Source organism: Phyllobates terribilis, unplaced genomic scaffold, assembly GCF_046119375.1.
Source record: "Phyllobates terribilis strain yellow unplaced genomic scaffold, ASM4611937v1 Scaffold_1__5_contigs__length_1240528914, whole genome shotgun sequence".
In the NCBI taxonomy this organism is placed as follows: Eukaryota; Metazoa; Chordata; class Amphibia; order Anura; family Dendrobatidae; genus Phyllobates; species Phyllobates terribilis.
In genome coordinates this window covers 1,044,091,866-1,044,116,779 of record NW_027362761.1, presented here as the reverse complement: position 1 = coordinate 1,044,116,779, position 24,914 = coordinate 1,044,091,866, and the positions used below count along the sequence as shown (strand labels likewise).

General features: G+C 43.4%; 1 protein-coding gene across 5 annotated transcripts in view; it reads left to right on the top strand.

Annotated features, from left to right (window-relative positions):
* The window catches only part of TRIM2 (tripartite motif containing 2), a 191,101-nt gene that overhangs the window by 87,553 nt on the left and 78,634 nt on the right, over positions 1-24,914 (top strand). For 2 of the 5 annotated variants that reach the window (XR_012247825.1, XM_073645265.1), the window contains exon 1: positions 14,719-14,896. The exons of the other annotated variants lie outside the window; for them this stretch is intronic. The gene's annotated coding sequence lies outside the window, so the exon portion shown is untranslated. Of the gene's footprint in view, positions 1-14,718; positions 14,897-24,914 lie in introns of those variants that run through there. 5 annotated transcript variants of the gene reach the window in all.

The window sequence follows — 24,914 nt, the reverse complement described above, 5'->3', positions numbered from 1 at the left end:
TGTCTCAACTCTACCCGTTTATATGTTTAGCTCTCAAGCCAGATTCTGAAATGCAGATCCTAATACCGGATTGTGTCTCAGGTGCCCAGGACCAAAGAACAAATTGGCCAGTGACATAGAACCACACGGTGCTTGGATGACTGGCCGCCCCCAGCACTACGAATTCCCACGCCCAAGTTTTACCAAGCTCTCAGTTGTACCTAAGTTATAAATAATGCTGTGGCTAGTCTTAAAGAGTCTTATGAAAAAACAACAGTAACACGGCTAATACATTGTTGTACCTACTGGCAAATAACATGGAAACATCACTACTTGTATAAGGAGGGTGACTAACGTATAGAAATGGGACAGACCCTTTTACACCTTAAAGCAGGAAAGGCTAATACATTTGTTGTCACCTTAGAGGGGATGTATCATGGGAGATATTTATAGTATATCCACCAAGGTTTGTGGAATAAATGTTAAATAAACGTGGGTCCCACCTCTGTCCTGCTCTCTACTTTCCCTGCTATGGCAGTTCTGAATAGAGCTGAGCAACTGCTCACATAACAGACTTTCTCTATTGCTTCATTCTTCTACCTATGTCCCCCTCTGTAGCCTCAATTTTTCTGCAAAGGAAAGTCATGTGACCATTTCAGCCAGTCAGCAGCCACTGATTAGCTGTAGCATTGACATTCCGTTCAAGCTAGAAGAGTCAGCCCCCTATCTCTCTCTTTCAGCTCAGTTCAGTTTAGTAGTAATTAACACCTTTTAGGAAAGCAAACGCCCTCCTATAGAAATGTGTAGGGGCAGTTGCTTAACGGCTAGAAACCCACTGATTTCAATCTAACCATTTCAATATTCAGGATATCTCTAAAAGGTGATTATAGGGTGGGTCCGGTACCTAAAATGTCCTCTCTAACTATCTATCCTTACACCCTAACCACGTTTGTAATTTGCTTTTACACCCTACACTTGTTCCTATCTAGCTAATTCCTAAACGTGTTTTTTTTACTGCACTTCCAGTGACGTTTTGTTTGAAAGGAGTCTCAAATGTGAGGTCATAGGAGGCTGGGGCTGCACTTACTTCCCTGATGCATCTATCGCCCATCCTGGAACATGAAGTCATCAGGGGATGGCACAGCAATACAGTTTCTTGCATCGCCCTTCCTCTGAAGAGTTCTTGGATCCATGGCCATGGTATTAGAATCCGTGGGAGAGGTAAGTGCAGCGCCTGCGCTCTGCTTCTATTTCTGCTGCTTCTTCTAACTGTGAAAGAGGGTATCGACAGGGGGTGGTGATAGAAGCAATGAGTGACACCAGCGCTGTCCCACTGCTTCTAGCACTGCCCTCAAATGAATAGTCATCAGGGGGCGGTGCTGTTGTCACGGTTTCTATCTCCACCCCCTGGTGACATCTCTTTTTCACAGTTAGAAGCTGAAGTGGAGACAGGAGCAGAGTGCGAGCGCTGCACTCACCTCTCCCACAACATCCATCACCGAGGATCCAGGACCTCTTCAGAGGGCAACGATGCAAGATACTGAAGTCAGTAACTGCAGCGCGTAGTAGTGCAGCCCCAGCCTTCTGTGATGTCCCGTTTGAGATTTCTCTCAAACAAAACGTCACAGGGAGTGCAGTAAAAAACCCACATTTTAGTGATTAGCTAGATAGGGAGAAGTGTAGGGAATTTTATAACAAAGCTAATTACAAAAGTGGTTAGGGTGTAAAGATAGATGTTGTGACAAAGTCACTGGTAAAGTGCTGGAGGGGAGATATGTTTCCCTGAGGCTGTTGGCGTCTAAACCCATTAAGTTTCCTCCAGCATGTTATTTGTTGAGAGGGGTTAACTCTATAGTAAAAGGGAGTGGTTTTTGTGAATGACTATTGTGAAGGGGGAAGTTTAAATACTCCTCCAGCTGAGGCATTCAGAGTTCAATGTCTGGAGAAGTAAGCTCCAGAAGGGAGCTTGTGTTTGTTCCTGAACCTTGGGAAGCTGCTGAACTCCTGGCGAAGCCCTGCTACTACAAGGACTGCGTTCTTTGTGTTACCATTTTTGCTTTTGTTTCCCTGTTTTACCCAGCGGGCTGTGTTTATTTTCATGGACTAAAGGTTGGTTTATGCTGTTATAATAAACCAACCAAAGATTTAAAGAGACGGTGTACCTGTGTCTCCGTGAGTCAGTGATCTACCACAGTGTTTATAAAGTAAACAAAGCAAAGTAACCGGACCAAACCTTAAAAAAAAAAAATTAAAACTGGATAGTGTCCCTGTAAAGACTTGCCTCAAATTTGTAGTGAGTGTTTAATTTAATTTGTCCTAATAAGAAACAAAGGAAGATGAATGTGCATTTTTTGTCTTACACATCGCTGCATTGTGATTTATTGTTACAAGAAATGTAAAATATGTAGTAGAACGTGTTATGACCCTACAGTGTCCACCAGAGTGCTGAAGGGAACCAGTTTAACGTCAGTCTGCTTGATAGTCCTGTAAAATATAAATATTCTCCATGCTTAAAGGGGTAGTCCAATACCTAAAAAAAAACAACCTTGAATATTATATTATTGATCAGAGAGCTATTGTTAGCATATTACATAGCAAAGAGAGCACATGTCTGCATTGTGTTTGCCTAGATTGCATATATGCATAGGCAGCAGAGTATATGTGCAGCCCACCATGACTCGAGTATTGTTTAGGCCTTCCTTTAGCCAAAGACCTGACTTTTACTCCCCCCATTTTACCACCCCTGAAATGAAGACAAAACCAACTGTTGGCTTAAATTGACCTAATCGGCCTTTATTATAACAAACGTACAATAATAACATTTTGGCAGAAGGAGGTTCTTGGAGCTCCAAAGGCCTGACATTACCCAATTGAAAACTTCTGGCATTACTCCCAGCCGCGACCACCAGCTCGAGGGCACCTCCATCACCGGAAACCTTCACCATGCCACCGACTCCCCAGGGACCCCACCCTGAAGAGTCCCAAAACTCCGCCAGGCCACACTCCAAATTCCAAACACAACTGGAAGGTGCCATCTCCTTGATGTACAACCCCCCTACCTTAATTTTCCACCAACTCCAAGAACCCCTTCACACCGCCAAGCCAAATTGACATTATTACAACATAGGACTATGTCTAGCTTACAAACACATATAAAATTAAGGGCGGACGGGACGTTCTTAAGCTGTGCCACTGTGATCAGAGTGCCCCCACAGGCCCACCCACACCTTTAATATGACCCTTTCAAGTGACCCAAACCACCCCCCTTTAAACCGTCCCCTTAAACTTTTGACCCCAAAACCCTGCTATGTGCAAGGCACTTAACCCCTGCTGGCCCTACAAAGCCGAGTCATGGCACACTCTGCCCATGGCTTTGCTAGGGCTCCTTTTTAACCTTTCTCACATTGGAACACTATTAAGTCAGTATCTGACCATTTACCGGAGGCGGGGGCAGAACTTATTAAATGGATACTCTCAAGTGTGGAAGTTATCCCGTAGCCATGGGATAGGGGATAACTTCCAAATCACTAGGGGCTCAACTGCTGAGACCCCCCACTGATCTTGAGAACTGGGACTCTAAAGATCCCCCTGTGAATGGAGCAGTAGTTGATCATGTGACCTACTGTTCCATTCATTCTTAATGTGACCACCAGAGATAGCTGAGTGATGCGGCTGGTCTTCTTCACTCCCATCAAAATGAATGGAGTGGCCACCGTTTCATTCATAGGACCCTGGTTCTACAGATTGATGGTGGTTCAAGGGTTTGGACCCCCAAAGATTGGGAAGTTATTTTGCAACCCAAATGTGAGAATACCCCTTTAGGTTATGTGCACACGATCTGGACAGGTAGCACTTTGGATGCAGCATACTTCATGCTGCGTCCAAAGCGCTGCGTTATATGAACGTAGGTGAATCCGCATGTGTTCATTGAACCATGCGGATTCACCGCATTCAATACATTGTAGTGATCTAATTTCTCTTGCGGAGACTAGCGACTCTGCAAGAGAAATTGAGATGCTGCGATCTGGAAAGACACGCCGCATGTCCTTGTCCGCAGGTGATCCGCAGGTGCACGGAGACGCATAGTGGGCATAGGATTTCTACAAATCCCATCCACTATGCTGTAAAATCTGGCCGCTGCGGGTTTGACGCTGCATAAGCATACAGCGTCAAACCCGCAGTGGCTCCGGATCGTGTGCACATATCCTTAAAATGCTTCCGAATACATTTCTCCTTCATTCACACATGCAGGTTTGTTGTAGATTTTTTTTGGCACTAAGAAAGTACTTAGAATAGGTCAATAGGAAAACTGACTAAAGTCTTAAACAATTTAATGTCAGTGACCACCATTTTGTTATTAAATCTAAAAATCTGTGCTGATTCATGTTAATATACTGCGTTAATTGGATGTCTCACCGTTACAATTTATCACTTAGGCCCTAAATTGAGAAAGGGAAACCTGTGACGCTTGCTTACTTAGCTTGGCTATCTTCCTCAGTCCCGTAGACAATGAATGTTCTCAAACTGTACAAAGATTGTCCACCTCAACATTAGAGGTTAACTATGCATGAGGTTTTTTTAAGCCAATAATATACATTTTTTGAGGCCTCAATTGTTTGTATATTGTGTAGTCTTAGCCAAGGAATTTTCTTTGACCTCACAAGGCCATAAAAGAGTGGGAGATTTATGGTCACTAATGTGGGCGTTAAACTAAGTGTGAATCCGTCTTAGCAGTATTTATCACATTTTCACTAGCCATGGGAGCTGATTCTGTAATTACTACAGTTAAGTAGGTTTTTCACAGCTTAAACTTTGGTGACCTATCCTGAGAATAGGTGCTAAATATTTGATCAGTGGGGGTCTGACACTTCACAAGCCAAAGGGGCCATGGCGCTCCAGTTCTGTTACTGATTTATATGAAACTAGATGGTGGCCCGATTCTAACGCATCAGGTATTCTAGAATATGTATGCGGCCGACCGGGCACAATCAGCAGAGCGGTGTTTAAATTTGGCGCCAAAATTGCTGATTGGTCGCGGCTAGCGCCGATCATCTCCCGGCTGCATCGCCGCTGACCTCCGTGCGGCAGATGAGCCGCTAACGGCCTCCATCTTTTTCTGAAATCCCGCGTCGCTGATTGGCCGCGGCCGGACCAATCAGCGACGCGGGATTTCCTGGACAGAAGGACAGACAGACAGACGGGATAAGACGATTATATATTAGATGATGGCACCAAGTGGTCGTAGCTCCTTTTTACTTTGTTTGCACATGGATTTGTTGGGCATAGCAGTTTTCAGTTGTCATAGGACAGCCCTAGGATCACCCTTATTAAGCAAAAGGTAAAATATTGTTCTGATGTTTACAGCCGTAAATGGGGGCGCATCTGCTGAAAGGCCAGTGAGTATAATTACACCCACTAACAGCCAAAGGGACTGTAAAAATTATCATTTTCTTCTTCTGTGGAATCACGTGGTACGCCATATAATTTTTGTAAGTCATTTATCAGCTCTGAAAAGGATCATGTGACATTAACTTTAAAACTCCTATTATTTTATTACTTTTCAGAGTTGCTTACTGGCTCAGAGCAAGCATATGATATACCAGCAAAGCAGAAAGTGCCGTGTTTTAAACTCTTTCACGACCTTGGGATTTTTCGTTTTTGCGCTTTCATTTTTTGCTCCCCTTCTTCCCAGAGCTATAACTTTTTATTTTTCAGTCAATATGACCATGTGAGGGCTTGTTTTTTGCAGGACGAGTTGTATTTTTAAGTGTCACCATTGATTTTACCATGGTGACACTTAAAAATTGTGTACTGGAAAATGGGAAAAAATTGAAAGTGCGGTAAAATTGCAAAAAAAGTGCAATTCCACAACTTTTTTTATTTTTATTTACAGTGTTCACTAAATTCTAAAACTGACCTGCTTTTATGATTTCCCAGGTCATTACGTGTTCACAGATACCAAACACGTATAGGTTATTTTTTATTTAACCCCTTAACATCTGACGTACTAATACACGTCTGTGCCCTGGGACTTAAGAGCCAGACCCGTATTAGTACGTCATGGCGATCGCGCGCGCACACAGGCTGTGCGGGCGCGATCGCCGCCGGGTGTCAGCTGATTGTCACAGCTGACACCCGATACTATGTGCAGGGAGTGGCCCTGCACCGCTCCCATCACATTAACCCCAGCGATGCTGCGATCGAAGTCGATCGCAGCATTGCGGGGGCAAGGGGAGGTGATCGCAGATACTCACCTCCTCTTCCGACTTCCAGCGTTGTCTGCAAAGGCTTCCCGGGTATTGCCATGACGACCCGATGTCGTCATGACAACATCCGGGTCACCAGGCAGCAGGAAGATTGTTTGGACATGCGCAGTGCATCTCCAAACAATCTTCTCCCCGTCCAGCGCTGACAGCCTGCATGACACAGGGATGGTGCTGCATTCCTGTGCCATGCAGGCGATCAGAGAAAAAAAAATGAAAGTCCCAGAGTGGGACAGAGTAAAAAAAAGTGTAAAAACACCCAGAAAGTGAAAAAAAAAATTAGAAAAAAATTGCAAAAAAAAAAAAAATAAATAAAAAAAAATAATCCACCAAAAATAAAAAAATAATGTACTCATCAATAAATATTATTAGAAAAAAAAAACAAAAAAAACAATAAAAGTACACATATTTTGTATCGCCGCATCCGGAACAACCTGACCTATAAAACTGTCCCACTAGTTAACCCCTTCAGTGAACACGGTAAAAAAAAAAAAAAAAAAAATTGAAGCAAAAAACAATGCTTTATCACCATACCGCCAAACAAAAAATGGAATAACACGCGATCAAAAAGACAAATATAAATAAAAATTGTACCGCTGAAAACGTCATCTCGTCTTGCAAAAAACAAGCCGACATACAGCTCCATCAGCCGAAAAATAAAAAAGTTATAGCTCTCAGAATAAAGCTATGCTAAAAAATATTTTTTTCTATAAAATTGCTTTTATTATGTAAAAGTGCAAAACATAGAAAACCAATATAAATGTGGTACCGCTGTAAATGTACTGACCCGAAGAATAAAGCTACCTTATCAATTTTACCACACGTGGAACAGAATAAAAAAAAAACAAAAAAAACACAATTCCTGAATTGTTGGTTTTTGTTTATTCTGCCTCCCAAAAATCGGAATAGAAAGCGATCAAAAAATGTCACGTGCCTGAAAATGGCACCAATAACAACGTCAACTCATCCCGCAAAAAACAAGCCGTCACATGACTGTCTGCCAAAATCTGGAAAAATTATAGCTCTCAAAATATGGCGATGCAAAAACTAGATTTTACAAAAAATGCGTCTTTTAGTGTGTGACAGCTGTCAGTCATAAAAACCCCATATGATTCTGGTACTGCTGTAATCACATCGACCCGAAGAATAAAGTCGTCTAATCACTTATACCGCACGAGGAACGGCGTCAAAAATAAACTCTTGGGTGAGGATTGGGCTAGGGTTAGGGCTGGGTTTGGGGTTAGGGTTGTGCTAGGGTTAGGGTTGTGCTAGGGTTAGGGTTGTGCTACGGTTAGGGCTGGGGTTGGGGTTAGGGTTGGGGTTAGGGTTGTGATGGGGTTGGGATTTTTTTCAAAAGAAAAAAAGATGACGATATGGCGACTAGTGTTGAGCGCAAGTGCTCGCTACTTGAGTTTGCATCGGGTGCTCTGGTATGCATTGAGTATCGTGGGTATTTGAGTGACATGCTCGAGTCTCTGCCCCATAGGCTTCGCGGTCAAAAAAACTTTACAGGGATTGCCTGCCATGCACGAGCGATCCCCGCATGTTTTTTTTGGGTGTCTAATAACCGTGAAACATGCAGAGCAGGGACTCGAGCATGTCACTCTAGCACACGCTGTACATGGTGCATACCTGAGTACCCGATGCAAACTCAAGTAGTGAGCACTTGCGCTCAAGACTAATGACAACTTATTCAATATGATGACCTAATGTAAGCTAATTCTGTGTCGTACCTCTGGGTTCAAAATGTTCACTATACACCTTAATAAAATCCTTGAAGGGTATAGTTTCCAAAATGGGGTCACTTGTGGGGGAGCTCCACTGTTTAGGCACATCACGGGCTCTCCAAACGCAACATGGTGTCCGCTAACAAATTGAATGGAAAATCGGCTCAAATTGTTAGCAGACGTCATGTTGCGTTTGGAGAGCCCCTGCGTGCCCAAACATTGGAGCTCCCCCACAAGTGACCCCATTTTGGAAACTAGACCCCCCAAGGCACCTATCTAGATGCATAGTGAGCACTTGGAACCCCCAAGTGCTTCACAAATTGATTCATAAAAATGAAAAGGTGTTTTTTTTTTCACTTTTACATTTTTACGAATCAATTTGTGAAGCACCTGGGGGTTCCAAGTGCTCACTATGCATCTAGATAGGTGCCTTGGGGGGTCTAGTTTCCAAAATGGGGTCACTTGTGGGGGAGCTCCACTGTTTAGGCACATCAGGGGCTCTCCAAACGCAACATGGTGTCCGCTAACAATTTGAGCCGACAATTTGTTAGCGGATACCATGTTGCATTTGAAGAGTCCCTGTGTGCCCAAACATTGGAGCTCTCCCACAAGTGACCCCATTTTGGAAACTAGACCCCCTAAGGCACCTATCTAGATGCATAGTGAGCACTTGGAACCCCCAGGTGCTTCACAAATTGATTCATAAAAATGAAAAAGTGTTTTTTTTTTCACTTTTTCATTTTTATGAATCAATTTGTGAAGCACCTGGGGGTTCCAAGCGCTCACCATGCATCTAGATAGGTGCCTTGGGGGGTCTAGTTTCCAAAATGGGGTCACTTGTGGGGGAGCTCCAATGTTTGGGCACACAGGGGCTCTCCAAACGCAACATGGTGTCCGCTAACAATTTGAGCCGATTTTCCATTCAATTTGTTAGCGGATACCATGTTGCATTTGGAGAGTCCCTGTGTGCCCAAACATTGGAGCTCCCCCACAAGTGACCCCATTTTGGAAACTAGACCCCCCAAGGCACCTATCTAGATGCATAGTGAGCACTTGGAACCCCCAGGTGCTTCACAAATTGATTCATAAAAATGAAAAATTGTTTTTTTTTTTCACTTTTTCATTTTTACAAATCAATTTGTGAAGCACCTGGGGGTTCCAAGTGCTCACTATGCATCTAGATAGGTGCTTTGGGGGGTCTAGTTTCCAAAATGGGGTCACTTGTGGGAGAGCTCCAATGTTTGGGCACACAGGGACTCTCCAAACGCAACATGGTGTCCGCTAACAATTTGAGCCGATTTTATATTCAATTTGTTAGCGGATACCATGTTGCATTTGGAGAGTCCCTCTGTGCCCAAACATTGGAGCTCCCCCACAAGTGACCCCATTTTGGAAACTAGACCCCCCAAGGCACCTATCTAGATGCATAGTGAGCACTTGGAACCTCTAGGTGCTTCACAAATTGATTCGTAAAAATGAAAAAGTGAAAAAAAAAACACATTTTCATTTTTACGAATCAATTTGTGAAGCACCTGGGGGTTCCAAGTGCTCACTATGCATCTAGATAGGTGCCTTGGGGGGTCTAGTTTCCAAAATGGGGTCACTTGTGGGGGAGCTCCAATGTTTGGGCACACAGGGGCTCTCCAAACACAACATGGTGTCCGCTAACAATTTGAGCCGATTTTCCATTCAATTTGTTAGCGGATACCATGTTGCATTTGGAGAGTCCCTGTGTGCCCAAACATTGGAGCTCCCCCACAAGTGACCCCATTTTGGAAACTAGAACCCCCAAGGCACCTATCTAGATGCATAGTGAGCACTTGGAACCCCTAGGTGCTTCACAAATTGATTCGTAAAAATGAAAAAGTGAAAAAGAAAACACTTTTTCATTTTTACGAATCAATTTGTGAAGCACCTGGGGGTTCCAAGTGCTCACTATGCATCTAGATAGGTGCCTTGGGGGGTCTAGTTTCCAAAATGGGGTCACTTGTGGGGGAGCTCCAATGTTTGGGCACGCAGGGGCTCTCCAAATACAACATGGCGTCCGCTAATTATTTAAGCAAATTTTACAATCAAAAAGTCAAATGGCGCTCCTTCCCTTCCGAGCCCTGCCGTGCGCCCAAACAGTGTTTTTTCCCCACATATTGGGTATCTGCGTGCCCAGGGGAAATTGCACAACAAATTTTTGGGTCCATTTTTTCTTGTTACCCCTGTGAAAATAAAAAAAATTGGGTCTAAATTAACATTTTTGTGAAAAAAGTTAAATGTTCATTTTTTTCTTCCACATTCAAAAAATTCCTGTGAAGCACCTGAAGGGTTAATAAACTTCTTGAATGTGATTTTGAGCACCTTGAGGGGTGCAGTTTTTAGAATGGTGTCACTTTTGGGTATTTTCTGTCATAAAGACCTCTCAAAGTGACTTCAAATGTGATGTGGTCCCTAAATAAATGGTTTTGTAAATTTTGTTGGAAAAATGAGAAATCGCTGGTCAACTTTTAACCCTTATAGCTCCCTAACAAAAAAAAATTTTGGTTCCAAAATTGTGCTGATGTAAAGTAGACATGTGGGAAATGTTATTTATTAACTCTTTTGTGTGACATATCTCTCGGATTTAAAGGCATAAAAATTAAAATTTTGAAAATTGCAAAATTTTCAAAATTTTCGCCAATTTTCCATTTTTTTCACAAATAAACGCAAGTTATATCGAAGAAATTTTACCACTATCATGAAGTACAATATGTCACGAAAAAACAATCTCAGAATCAGGGGGATCCGTTGAAGCGTTCCAGAGTAATCACCTCATAAAATGACAGTGGTCAGAGTTGTAAAAATTCGCCTGGTCATTAACGTGCAAACCACCCTCGGGGCTTAAGGGGTTAAGTGGTAAAAAAAAAAAAAAAAAAATTGTAAAAAAAATAAAATGGTGCCATTTTCCAAGACTTCTAGCGTCTCCATTTTTGAAATATGGGGCTGGGTGAGGGCTTATTTTCTGCGCGTCGAGCTGATGTTTTTATTGATACTATTTTGTGGTAGATATTATGTTTTGATCGCCTGCTATTGTATTTAATTGCAAAGTTGTACTTTTATATTTTTTTAATATATATATATATATATATATTTTAAATTTCTCTACTTTTTACATGCTTCAGTAGTCCCCTTAGGAAACTTAAAGCTGCAATCATCTGATCACTTGTGCTACCCATAGCAGGGCTTTAGCCCTGCCATGTGTAGCAAAAATAATCATCTCCTATGAATGCCAGCATGTTGTCATGCCAACTCATCGGCGCCCGCGATCATGTGACAGGCGCGTTGATGGGTGGGATTTGTGACACGCTTCCGGCGCGATCGTGTTAAATGCTGTTGTCAGAGTTTGACAGCGGCCTTTAACATGTTAACAGCAGCAGGTGGATCGCGATTCCATTCGCGGCTGTTACAGGCACATGAAAGCTGTGGGCTCAGCGTCAGAGCCCGCATCAAATACAGGGACACAACCTATGCCGTACCTATACGTCATAGGTCGTGAAGGGCTTAAACCCTAGTTTGCATTTTTTTTAGGAGCCATTTAGTGCTTGTAATTGTGACCATTTATATAAATCCAATTAATTCTGATAAAAAATGAATGATTTGGAATTGTGACATCTCTCTTTAAAAAGGTTGTCCAACTAAGACAATCCTTTTTTTAAGACAACTTCACTTATTATAAACTAAGATAATAAGAGGACCTGTCACTTCCTCACAGAGTTTACCTTGAATTTGCCTTGTAAAAAATCCTGATTCTGCCGTTATTTTCCATTTTGTGCTGCGTCACTCCATTGCAGAGAAAACATTTGTTTCTCTTGGAGCGCAATATGTGAAATCTCTGCTTGTAGTTTAGTCAGAATCTTCTCCGGGGCCATTTGCTTTCACACTTCCCAGAAGCTGCCAATTAGAGCTCAGCAGTGACCGAGACTGCTAGTCTCCTAGATCAGCTGCCGAGCTGTGATTACATTGTCTGTGAGTGAGAGGTTAATTCACATGCCCCTAGAGAAGACTCTGAAGAGACGCCCAGTTGGACTGCCAATAGAGATTTCACAAGCTACCCTCCGAAAGAAACAAATGGAATGGAGTGATGCAGTGCCAAATGGAAAAGAATGGCAGAATCAGGGGAGCTCAGGGATTTTTACAAGGTATTTTTTTGAGTGACAGGTCCTCTTTAAGTAAATTATTAATTTATTTTGTGAGAGTCACTGCCTTGACTTCTACAGGGGGTTCTGAGTTTTTACGGCCTGCAATGGACATGTTTTGTCATGATATTAAATTTGGGAAATACTAAATGTGTAGTGCAATGGCTGTAATTATTGTTATTATTATTGTTATTATTATTATTATTAAAAGCACTATTAAGGGTATGTGCCCACATAGCGTTTTTCAAGCGGATATGCTGCGGAATTTCCGCAGCGTAAACGCTTGTGAAACGCTATGTTATCCGCCCCCCATGGTCCCCAATGTGATTACGCAAGTTCAATGCCCATGCTGCGGATTTTTCCGCAGCGTTTTTGCTGCGGGGAAAAATCCGCAGCATGTTCATTAATTTTGCGTTTCCACAAGCGGAATTGCCTTTGCAGTGCAATAAAAAACGCAAGGCAATTCCGCATGTGTAAATCGCACGATAAACGCGTTCGGAATTCCGCATGCGTTTATCCGGGAGAGGACATGCAGAAATGAAGCAGAAAATTTCTGCTTCATTTCCGCAGCGTGGGCACATACCCTTATTCCATGGTGCTATACATGTGAAAAGGGTTGCATACGTATTACATACATAAAATAAGTTAGACTGGTATACAGGGAGAGAGGAGCCTGCCCTCGTGTGCTTACAGTCCACAGGATAATGGAGGTAAAGTACAACAAACATGCTTAGAGTTTTAGTTTCACAACATTTTGGGAGCCACTGGTTGGGGATTATCAGTCTAGAAACTTGAAGAGTTAGGCCATGGCCCCACTATCAGTATTCTGTCAGTATTTTTTCTCAGGAGTGGGAGTCAAAACCAGGAGTGGGTGATAAATGCAGAATTGGTGACTTGTTTCTATTATACCTATTCTCTGATTATTCCTCACCTGGTTTTGTCTCCCACTCCTGAGAAAAAATACTGACCGAATACTGGCCAAATACTGATAGTGGGGCCTTATTACTGTCTCCTACCAGAATACTCCTTTATCACCACATCCATTGGATTGGTGATTACTTCTAGATTGAACCAATCGCTGGGGCCCCTACCAGTAGCATGCTCGTTTGATTGCCTCTACATTCACTCTATGGGGATGCTGGAGCTCTGTATTCAGCTTCCTCCAGTAGCCCCATAGGGAATAAATTGAGTGGCGGTTGCAGGTGCGCACTGCGATTCCATTCTAACTGGAATTTTATTATTATTATTAATAATTTATATAGCGCCATTGATTCCATGGCGCTGTACATAAGAAGGGGTTACATACCAAATACAGATATTACTTACTGTAAACAACCTAACAATGATAGAACGGTACGGAGGGAAGAGGACCCTGTGCTTGCAGGCTTACATTCTACAGGGATGGGGGAGGAGACAGTAGGTTGAGGGGCTGCAGGAGCTCCAGTGTTGTTGGGGGTGGCAGCAAGCAAGGTCATGGCAGGCTGTAAGCTTGTTTGAAGAGATGGGTTTTCAGGTTCCGTCTGAAGGATCCAGGTGTGGTGGATAATCGAACGTGTTGAGGCACAGAATTCCAGCGGATGGGGGATATTCGGGAGAAATCTTGGAGGCGATTGCGTGAGGAACGAATAAGTGTGGAGGAGAGAAGGAGGTCTTAGGAGACCGGAGGTTACGTGAGGGAGTATATCGGGAGATTAGTTCAGAGATATACTGCTGAGAGAGGTTATGGATGAATTTGTAGATCAGTGTTAGTAGTTTGAACTGGATACGCTGGGGAAATGGGAGCCAGTGAAGGGATTTGCAAAGGGGGGTAGCAGAGGAGTAGCGAGGCGAGAGATGAACTAGTCATGCAGCAGAGTTGAGGATGGACTAGGGAATAAAATCACCATTCTGGTGATTGGTGGGCTCCCTACAGTCAGACCCCCATCGATCTAGAATATATTAGCTATCCTGATAACTTTTACCTATTGGAATACCCCTATAAATATTTATGGTGTTATTAGAGGATATGCCATAAATGCCCGATAGGTGAAGGTTCCAAAGGACCCAACCCAGTAACGCTCGATTGTTAAAATTCACTAGACATCAACGTAGAAGGTCTCTCTAATGAAATCTATAAATATTACGTCAACAGTGAATTGGGGAACTGAAGCTCAGAGTCCTCCAAGATCAACTCCCAACCTATAGTACCTTGGATCCCGTGGATATGCTATGTATGTTTAAATTGAAATACCAATCTAACACCCTAAACTCCATATATTGAAAAAACACCAATAAATTAGACCGATCTAGGAGGTTTTGATAATTTATGGGATAAATCCTATTTTCCTGTTCCTAGTTGCAGAACTGGGGATACTGCTTCCTGTTCTCTTAGCTATAGTCCACACATGTTTCTGCTTTCACTGCTTGTCTGTGCTGGGGGCTGAAATAATAATGACATTAGATAGTCCTTGCTAGAAAACACATGACTTAATGCAGTTGTAACGAGCCAAGGGGAACTGCGTGTAATCTTTTTGCTCTTCCTTCAGAAACTGGCACTGAAAATGTTAAGGCAAGGTAGGAGGGAATTTGTCAGCTATTTTTAATATGCAAGCGGTTCATATGAGCTCAGCCTCCCATGTCACTGGAAGAAGTATGTGCTACATCACAGATGACAAATCTAGACAGGGATAATCAGGGACAGGACTCGCCATGGTGTGTGCCTGCATGTAAACAAGAGCCTGTCTGGGGGGACAGCAGCTGACACCCCCCTGTGTTGTGTGACCAGGTAAGTGAGAGCAGTGATTAGAGGGGTGGTTGTTGTGCTCTGCAGTATAGCTGTGGGGACATGCTTTGTGGGTACTCTCAGGAATGCCTTTGTTTTTTTTGCTTGATTATGTTTTTGCTTGCATTCAGTATTTTTCATGGCAGCTTAGTGCTGTCATCAGGGTGTGGTGCCCACTATGGGGGCTGTTCATAGATTTCACATACTAGGCATTATAAGGCGACCAGATTAAAGCATTGTAGGGTTTCCTGTGACATTCAGCAATCCGTGCTGTGACTGCAGGAGGCGATGCTGGAGTAAGGAGCAGGAAGTGAGGCGAAAGTCTGGAAGAAAGGGACATGACAGTTCTTTGTTGTCAATCTGAAGCAGTATCCATCCCCCTGGCGTCAACAGTTTGTTTATGGTGGTTGTGCTATTACTGTTCTGTTATTGTACGCAGAAAGTGAACTTGGCTTTTAGATATTTAGTTTTTATTTTGAATTCACAAAATTGCAGACACATACGCCTCCTTGTGCATTTCAACATATTCTATCTACATAACTAAAATGGATATCCAGGCTATTTGTCATGTCTTAGCTGGGTCGCCATTAAAAATTGCTGGGCCCCATGAGGCCACAAAGTGTAGACCCCTACTCCCCATGAGGCTACAAAGTCTAGACGCCTACGCCCCATGAGGCCACAAAGTCTAGACCCCTACTCCCAAGGTGATGGGGCAGTTGAGACATAAACTGGCAGAGGTATAGATTCAGGGCAGGACTCTGTGAGGGTTGGGGCAGAAAGTGGCACTAAGGCTGCTGCCTGTAGTGAGCGCCATCACGTGCCAAGATGCAGTGCTAGCTGTTGTTTCTGGCATCTGTAAAATCCCCCACCCACTCTGCACACCTGGACTCGGGCAGCGCCAACATCAGTCCCCAGACCAGTTGTTAAGGTTAATTGAAACTCCAAACTAAAGCCCTAAATTAATTTAGACCTCGGATGAAACACCCTCTAACTAGTTACCTCTCTTTGTTTCTCAGGTCCTCTTCACTTCCAACATGAGGATATTGTATGCACCAATACATATTAGGACCACGACCACGGAGCTCTAACAGATCCAATCAGTGTCAGACTGGGGTGTCAAGGGCCCACTAAGTAACCAACTCCAGGGCCCCACTTGTCAGCTACATACAAATGTGACATTATCCTCAATCACAGATTTATATAACAATGAACTGGGTAGATTGGTAAATGAATAAGATGCTGCCTTTGTCTGTACATAGTGATTCAAGCACATTGTGCCAAGTACTGCTCATATAAGAGGGTGGAGGCCCACTCCTGCACAGGGCCCACCGGAGGATTCCCCTGTTCTCCTGTGGGCCAGTCAAAGCCTGGATCCAATACATTCCTGTATAATTAAAAATAATAATAATCACAGGCTTGCATGCACGGAGGTAATCAAATATATCAGACCAACTTCCCGTATGTGTGTCACTGTAAGTGTAGGAAATTAGTGACGAGGGGTAATACAAAGAAGGAGAGGGAGACACAGCTTGGGAGGGGTTCTGTGCTAGGGGTGATCTATTGGAACACAGAAAGTGTTGAAATGAATAGGAGCTGAGCCGCAGTATCTTGGAGCGGCCACTGTTCTGCTCTGAACACAGTTTACATCTGGCCACAGCTGGTGACTGCTGATGGGTTGAGGGTATCAAGTGTTGGACTTCTACCCATCTGATGTTGATAACCTTTACTAAGGGTAGGTGATCAATATCATTGCTGATTCCATCAAAAACCTGCTGACAGATTCACTTTAATTCCATGGGAGGAGAGGCAACATGCTGCGATTTTTTTTTTCTGCAAAGACTGTATATTTAAATATGGTAGTCACATATTAACATTAATCTCTTCACTACCTTTGATGTACGTGTCCCCTGATCTAAACATTATTGAAAATCTGTGGCTAGATCTCAAAATAGCAGTGCATGAAAGACGACCCAGGAATCTCACAGAACTGGAAGAATTTTCCAAGGAAGAATGGATGAAAATCCCTCAAACAAGAATTGAAAGACTCATGGCTGGATACAAAAAAGCATTTACAAGCCGTGATACTTTCAAAAGGGGGTGTTACTAGGTACTAACCATGCAGGGTGCCCAAACTTTTGCATCTGCCCATTTTTCATTTTTTAATTTTTCATGTAAAAGATGAAAATATATATATTTTTTGTCTAAAATACAAAGGAAATGTGCCATCTTTAACGGCCTTGGACACATCTAGTCGTAATTTGGCTGGAAGTATGCAAATTGCATACATGCGGTCACATGACTGCCTGATCCTGTCATCGAAAAATCCTGACAGTGTGCACTATGAGGATTCTTAAGTCTACAGTTACATAGAGAACCTGCAGACCGGAACACCTAGCCTGCACAATCTACTTCAGAGGTCTTGTTCTCCGTTTATAGAGTTGATTTCCAAAAAAAGGCATGCAACGGAAGTGGCTGGGTGTAAAATGGTAAATGTGAAAACATTCACCTGCGAGACGATTTAACAATTTATATGTAAATTATAATAATAATAATGATAATAGGGTCCACTGCAGTATGTGCACACAATGTCTTTATCAGGCAGGCAAATCCTGTAGCTTCTTTTTAAGAGGTATTTTTGTCTTTGCTTCCTGAGCCTTTTTCCAGGTATTTGGTCAGCGAGGGTTTGTCAAGCGTTTTTCCAACGTTTTTGGGACATCTTTTTACTGGTGTTTCCTGGACATTTTTTAACTTTATTCAACAGTGAAGAAACCACTAGATCAAAAAGACACCTAGCCATCCTTTGAGTCATCCCTTTGATTTTCTAATAGAAAAGTTTAGAGCATCTTCAGAGCAGAAGCCACCTGAAGAATGGTGTGCTCACTTCTTTTAAGTACGGTACTTGGCGGCGGCGCTCAAAGGACAACATAAGAACAGCAGGTCGTTTTTGTATAGAAATGCCTAGGTTCATTTTTGAGCTTTTTGTGGGAGCTTTTTCAAGGAATTCATGTTCACATACCGTTAGGTTACAACATGGTTTCCGTCACATTGACAAGAATGATTAGATGAAGTGCTATTTTTCCCATCAGATGTGATAAATACCGTATACATTATGTAACACTAGGGAGATGGGTGGAAAAGTCCTAAAGTGAATTCTTATTACTGCATTCCAACCTCATTAAATGCAGTCAGTAACGCGGAAGCTGTAATTTGTGTGAACAGTGATTTATTTGAATGCACCAGCGCTGATCATGGCTCACTCATTTATATGTACATTGGTCTCATCTCTGCCCTGGAAAACAAGACTATATGTAAGTAGGGCACTGGCGGTGCGCTTTATTGATGAGCTGCATTTACATCCATCCTTGTAAAGTTTTATTGCATGGATTAAAGAGACAGGTTTATAGTGTTATGCAAATTACTAAACACTTCTTATTCATGTTATGGACATAATGTTATTCAACATCCACAGATCGTATCGGTGTCACTAACCGGCTTAACCATGTAAATGGCTGGTTCCTTCATTATTTGCTTGTCACTTTTACGGCCAATTACCTTCCACATCATATTGTTTTTATTGCTCTACTTGACCCTTGTATTTAAAATTTGATTTACAAAATGCAAACGATCCATATTTTCCATGGAAAGCCTGAACTCGTGCAGTGAATATGAAAAGTCTACACAGGGATCTTATTGTTGAAAGTTATCAGTCAGAAGAAAGAAACAAATAAATTCCCAAGGTGGTAGATAAAGTGATATAAAAAGTCTACACACCCCTGTTAAAATGACAAGTTTTTCGCATGTAAAAAAAAAATCATAACAAGAACAATCATTTCAGAACTTTTTCCACCTTTATTGTCACCCATAATCTGGACAATTCAATTGAAAAACAACCTGAAATTTTTTCAGGTGGAAAAAGAAAAGTAAAGAACTAAAATAATGTGGTTGAATAAATATGCACACCCTTAAAGGGAATCTGTCAGCAGGTTTTTGCTATGTAATCTGACAGCATTATGATGAAGGGACAAAAGCCCCTATTCCAGCAATGTATCACTTATTATACTGGTGGCAGTAGTTATGATAGAGTCACAGTTTTCTCTGCTACAGATCTAGCAGAGCTGAGTTTTTGCGCTGTGTATAACCCCCCACACCACAGCTTTCTGTGTACATTGTAGTGACAGGGAGCTGCTAATCAGTGCTGGGAGTGTGGTCTGACTACCCTGCACATGCCAAGCTGCCCTGTAAGGATAATCTCCTGCTGATAAAAGACTGATTATATTGAAAGACATTGAAACAGCAAAAACACAGCCAAGTAAGTGACACATCCCTGTAATCAGAGACTCTGCTCCTACATTATGGTGCTCTCACATTACATAGCAAAAACCTTCTGTCACATTCTTTTTAAGCTAATACTTGGTTGATATACCCTTTGAATTCATGACAGCATTCAGTCTTTGGTTAGGAGTCTATCATCATGGCACATCTAGAATTGGATATCTTTGCCCACTCTTCCATGCACTAATGCACTAGCACTCCAAATCACTCAGATTGCGAATGCATCTCCAGTGTACAGTGTTCTCTTCAGGTCAACCCACAGATTTTCAATTGGGTTTTAGTCTGGACTCAGGCCTTGGCATTCCAAAACTCTGATCATTTCTTTATTTTGTTGATTTGGAGGTATATTTAGGGTCATTGTTGGGCTGAAAGATTAAATTCCTCTTCATTTTCAGCTCTTTAGCAGAGGCCTGAAGGTTTTGATGTAAAATTGAATGATAGTTGGAACTGTTCATAATTCCCTCCATCTTGACTAAAGCCACAGTTTCAGTTGCTGAAATGCAGTCCCAAAGCATAATGCTGCCTCCACCATGCTCTACTGTGGGTTTGGTGTTCTTTGGTGATGCACAGTGTTACCTTTGTGCCATACTTACCTTTTGGAATTATGGGCTAAAAGTTCAACTTTATCAGTGTATAACAATTTTTCTCACATGCTGTTAGCAAACTTGAAGTAGATTTCGCAAAACATAGCCTCGCTTGGATGTCTATCTTTGTGAGAAAAGGCTTCTGTCTTGCCACCCTAACCCAAAGGCCAAATATATGAAGTATACAGGAGATTGTTGTCACATGGCAGTACACAAAGAGTACTAGCCATAAATTCCTTTAGCTCCTCTAACCCCTTCACGATCTTGGGATTATTTCTTTTTGCGTTTTTGCTCCCCTTCTTCCCTTTATTTTTTCTGTCAATATGGCCATGTGAGGGCTTGTTTTTTGCGGAACGCGTTGTATTTTTGAATGTCATCATTGATTTTACCATATAGCGTACTGAAAAGAAGGGGAAAAAATTCCAAGTGCGGTGAAATTGCAAAAAAGCGCAATTACACAATTGTTTTTTTTTTTTTACCATGTTCCCCTAATGCTAAAACTGACCTGCCATTATGATTCACCAGGTCATTACAAGTTTGCAGATAACAAACATGTATAGGTTCTTTTTCATTTAAGTGGTGAAAAAAAATCTAAAATTTGTAAAAAAAAAAAAAAGATGTCGCCATTTTCCAAGAACCGTATCGTCTCCATTTTTTGGAACCTGGGACTGGATGAGGGCTTATTTTTTGTGCGATGAGCTGACGTTTTTATTGATACCATATTGGGCTAGATAAAATGTTTTGATCGCTTGTTAATACATTTTACTGCAATGTTGCAGCTACCAAAAAAACGTAATTCTGGCGCTTTGATTTTTTTCTTGTTACACCGTTTACCGACGGATTAATTATTTTTATATTTTGATAGATAGAGCGTTTCTGAATGTAGTGATGCCAAATAAGTGCATTTTTAAATTTTTGTATTGTTTTATTTTGAATGGGGCAAAAGGGGGGTGGCTTGAACTTTTATATTTTTTAATGTTTTTAAAAACATATTTTTTTTTATATTTTTTACTTGCTTCAATAGTCTTCTTAGGAAACTTGAAACTGTGATCATCCGATTGCTTGTGCTACACATAGCGCTTCAGCCCTGCTATGTGTAGCAAAAATCTTCATCTCCTATGAACGCCGGCTACAGCCGGCTACACCTGTATGGCCATAGTAGAGGTCTGATATAACCCAGGGGGGTGGCACATTCCCTTTAAGACAGATTTTGCTTTGACAAGGATTGTAGAGCGCTCGTCTATCTGTATCTGTCCTGTAGACTGCAAATGGGGTGGCAGTGTGACCCGTGCTCTATTCAGACATTGCTCACCCTATTCACTTAATTGTGAGGCTTCCAGCAATGTAAACTCTATTGAGCAGATACCTATCACCTATCCTGTGGTAATAAATTGTAATTGTGGGATTACTCCTTAGAGGGATAGGTGCAGAGGTGGATTAAGAGGTGAGGTGGGTGGGCGTGACCGGAAGGCGAGAGGGCGCGATCAGGGGGTGGATTAAGAGTAGCAAGGGCTCCGGGCAATTTAGAAGGCACGCCCCCCCCCCCTACACACACACCTGATGTATCACATGTCACATGATCCCCTGTGATAGATCATGTGATAGTTCACGTGAAATAAATTTGGCACAATATTAATTATAAAAAAAATTTTTGGGCTGTGTGCCCACTATGCGTTTTTTAAGCGTTTCCGCAGCGGCAATTCCGCTGCAGAAACGCTTGGTAGAAGGTCTGCCATGTTCCCCAATGATAATCCGCATGTCCTGTGCACATGCTGTGGAAATTTCCGCTGCGGATTATCATTGCGGAAAAATACGCAGCACTACCAATTATTTTGCGGAAGCGCGACGTTTTGGCCGCCATTGACTTGCATTGGAACGCATGGATTACGCATCACTGCATCTGTACATGCAGAATCCACGCGTTTCAATGTGCGGATGGTACCCGGGTGTGGAGGACAGGAGACTCTTCTCCGGACCCGGGTACCATAGAACCTGTAAAAAAAGAATAAAATAAAAATTAAATATTATACTTACCTTCTGATAGCCCCCGGTGTCTTTAGCCGATGCGTCCTGGCTTGCCGGCAGCTCGCGATGGTCTGAAAAGGACCTGCCGTGACGTCATTTAGTCATGTGACGGGTCACGCGACAGCTGACGTCGGCAGGCCATCAGAAGGTAAGTATATATTTTTTATTTTTTACCATTCTTTTACGGTCACACTATATAAATCCATGCTGGTTGCATGGATTTATATAGTCTGACCAAGTTGTCAAAGCACTTTCCAAGTGACGCTAAAATCGCTTGGAAAGCGCTTGTCAACCTGCATGCGGAAATGCATGTGAAGAACGCTTCACATCCGCATGGCCCTGGCAGGAAAAACGCATGTACAATCCACATGTACAATCCGCATGCGTTTTTTCTGCCAGGGAGATGCAGAAACGCTCAAAAAAAATCCGGAGCATTTCTGCATCGTGGGCACATAGCTTTACATTATTTGTATGACTCAATATGGAGCACACGTAGCCATCTATACACAGCAGGAGGCCGCACGTAGCCATCTATACACAGCGGGAGGCCGCACGGCGCCATCTATACACAGCGGGAGGCCGCACGTAGCCATCTATGCACAGCGGGAGGCCGCACGTAGCCATCTATACACAGTGGGAGGCCGCACGTAGCCATCTATACACAGCGGGAGGCCGCACGTAGCCATCTATACACAGCGGGAGGCCGCACGTAGCCATCTATACACAGCGGGAGGCCGCACGTAGCCATCTATACACAGCGGGAGGCCGCACGTACCCATCTATACACAGCGGGAGGCCGCACGTAGCCATCTATACACAGCGGGAGGCAGCACGTAGCCATCTATACACAGCGGGAGGCCGCACGTAGCCATCTATACACAGCGGGAGGCTGCACGTAGCCATCTATACACAGCAGGAGGCCGCACGTAGCCATCTATACACAGCAGGGGGCCGCACGTAGCCATCTATACACAGCGGGAGGCCGCACGTAGCCATCTATACACAGCGGGAGGCCGCACGTAGCCATCTATACACAGCGGGAGGCCGCACGTAGCCATCTATACACAGCGGGAGGCCGCACGTAGCCATCTATACACAGCGGGAGGCCGCACGTAGCCATCTATACACAGCGGGAGGCCGCACGTAGCCATCTATACACAGCGGGAGGCCGCACGTAGCCATCTATACACAGCAGCAGGCCACACGTAGCCATCTATACACAGCAGGAGGCCGCACGTAGCCATCTATACACAGCAGGGGGCCGCACGTAGCCAGCTATACACAGCGGGAGGCCGCACGGCGCCATCTATACACAGTGGGAGGCCGCATGTAGCCATCTATACACAGAGGGAGGCCGCACGTAGCCATCTATACACAGCGGAAGGCCGCACGGCGCCATCTACACACAGCAGGAGGCCACATGTAGCCATCTATACACAACGGGAGGCCACACGTAGCCATCTATACATCGCGGGAGGCCGCGCAGCGCCATCTATACACAGCGGGAGGCCACACAGCGCCATCTATACACAGCGGGAGGCCGCACGGCGCCATCTATACACAGCGGGAGGCCGCACGCAGTCACGCACACACAAACATATACAGACATATACATACACGCATAAACACATTTGAAACACAAAAATACATATAAAGAGACATCACACAATGATATCTGCCTGCACACACACACACACTCACTCACTCAATCACACATACACACACTCACTCTCACACATACACACTCTCTCACATACACACTCTCTCACACAGACACAGACAGACACACACAGACTCGCCATCCCCCGGCTCGGCTCCAGTCCTCCTGCTCCTTTCCGGTGCAGCACTGCAGGCCGGGCGCGCACTGCGTGACGTCACAGTTAGGAGACACGGCCGCGCACAGGGCCATGTCTCCTAGCAGTGACGCGGCCGGGCCAGCACAGGGAAGTTAACAGCTGCAGTGCTGGCCCGGCCGTAGAAGAAGCAGCGTCCGTGCGCCGCTGCTGGGGGAGCGGTCCGGGGTCCCCCCGCCACTGTCTGCCAGTATGTGCCGCGGCGCCGCACATATAATGAGGGCAATCTGCCCATAGACACCCCGGAGGCCCGGGCCCCCTGGAGGCCCCAGGCGGTAGCCCAGATTGCCCTCATTATAATCCGCCTATGGATAGGTGACTTTATCTTTATTGGCACGTACTAATACATAAGCATTACCAGATCTCCTCCTGCACTTGACTGCACAGATCTCCTATTCTGACTGCTGATGGCGGAGCAGTGACCAGACCTGTCCATTAGCCTCCGCATATAGAAAACTGCATTCCCATATAATGTGTTTTTCGATTCAAGGCGACTCTTTGTATTGGTTGTGCAATATACTGGTATACGAGACAGTTTGCAATGTTATTGCTAATAAAGAACAATGTGAAGTCTTCTGCCGATTCCCTATAGATAACATGATGTTCCTTCTTACACTTATCTTCTGAAACAAAAGCAAATTGCTATAATACATTTTGAAGGAGCAATGTCAATGAATAATTAAACATCCCACAGTACGACTTCCTAAAAATCTCTCCTAGAAATCTATCTGGGATTTATATTCTTATTTGCTGCCAATTAAAAAGAAACTGTGACCTACATAGACTGTGAATATTAACATCTCCATCACATCGGTGTCTTCGTGCCTTGAATGAACTGTGCTTGTTTCTGAAACTAAGGCCACGGCCCCACTATCAGTATTTGGTCAGTATTCGGTCAGTATTTTTTCTCAGGAGTGGGAGACAAAACCAGGTGAGGAACAATCAGAGAAAAGGTAGAATAGAAACAATTCACCAATTCTGCATTTATCACCCACTCCTGGTTTTGGCTCCCACTCCTGAGAAAAAATACTGACCGAATACTGATAGTGGGGCCGTGGCCTAATAGCGGTTATTTTTGCATGGTATAGCATCTTCACCATTGAATATACAGTATGTAATAACGTATCTCCCAAATATAAATTATTTGAACATTAAAAACCAGCAAGGAGTTCATGGACCTTGTAAAAGTACAAGGACACTATACTCTCTGGTGATTATAATTTTGAA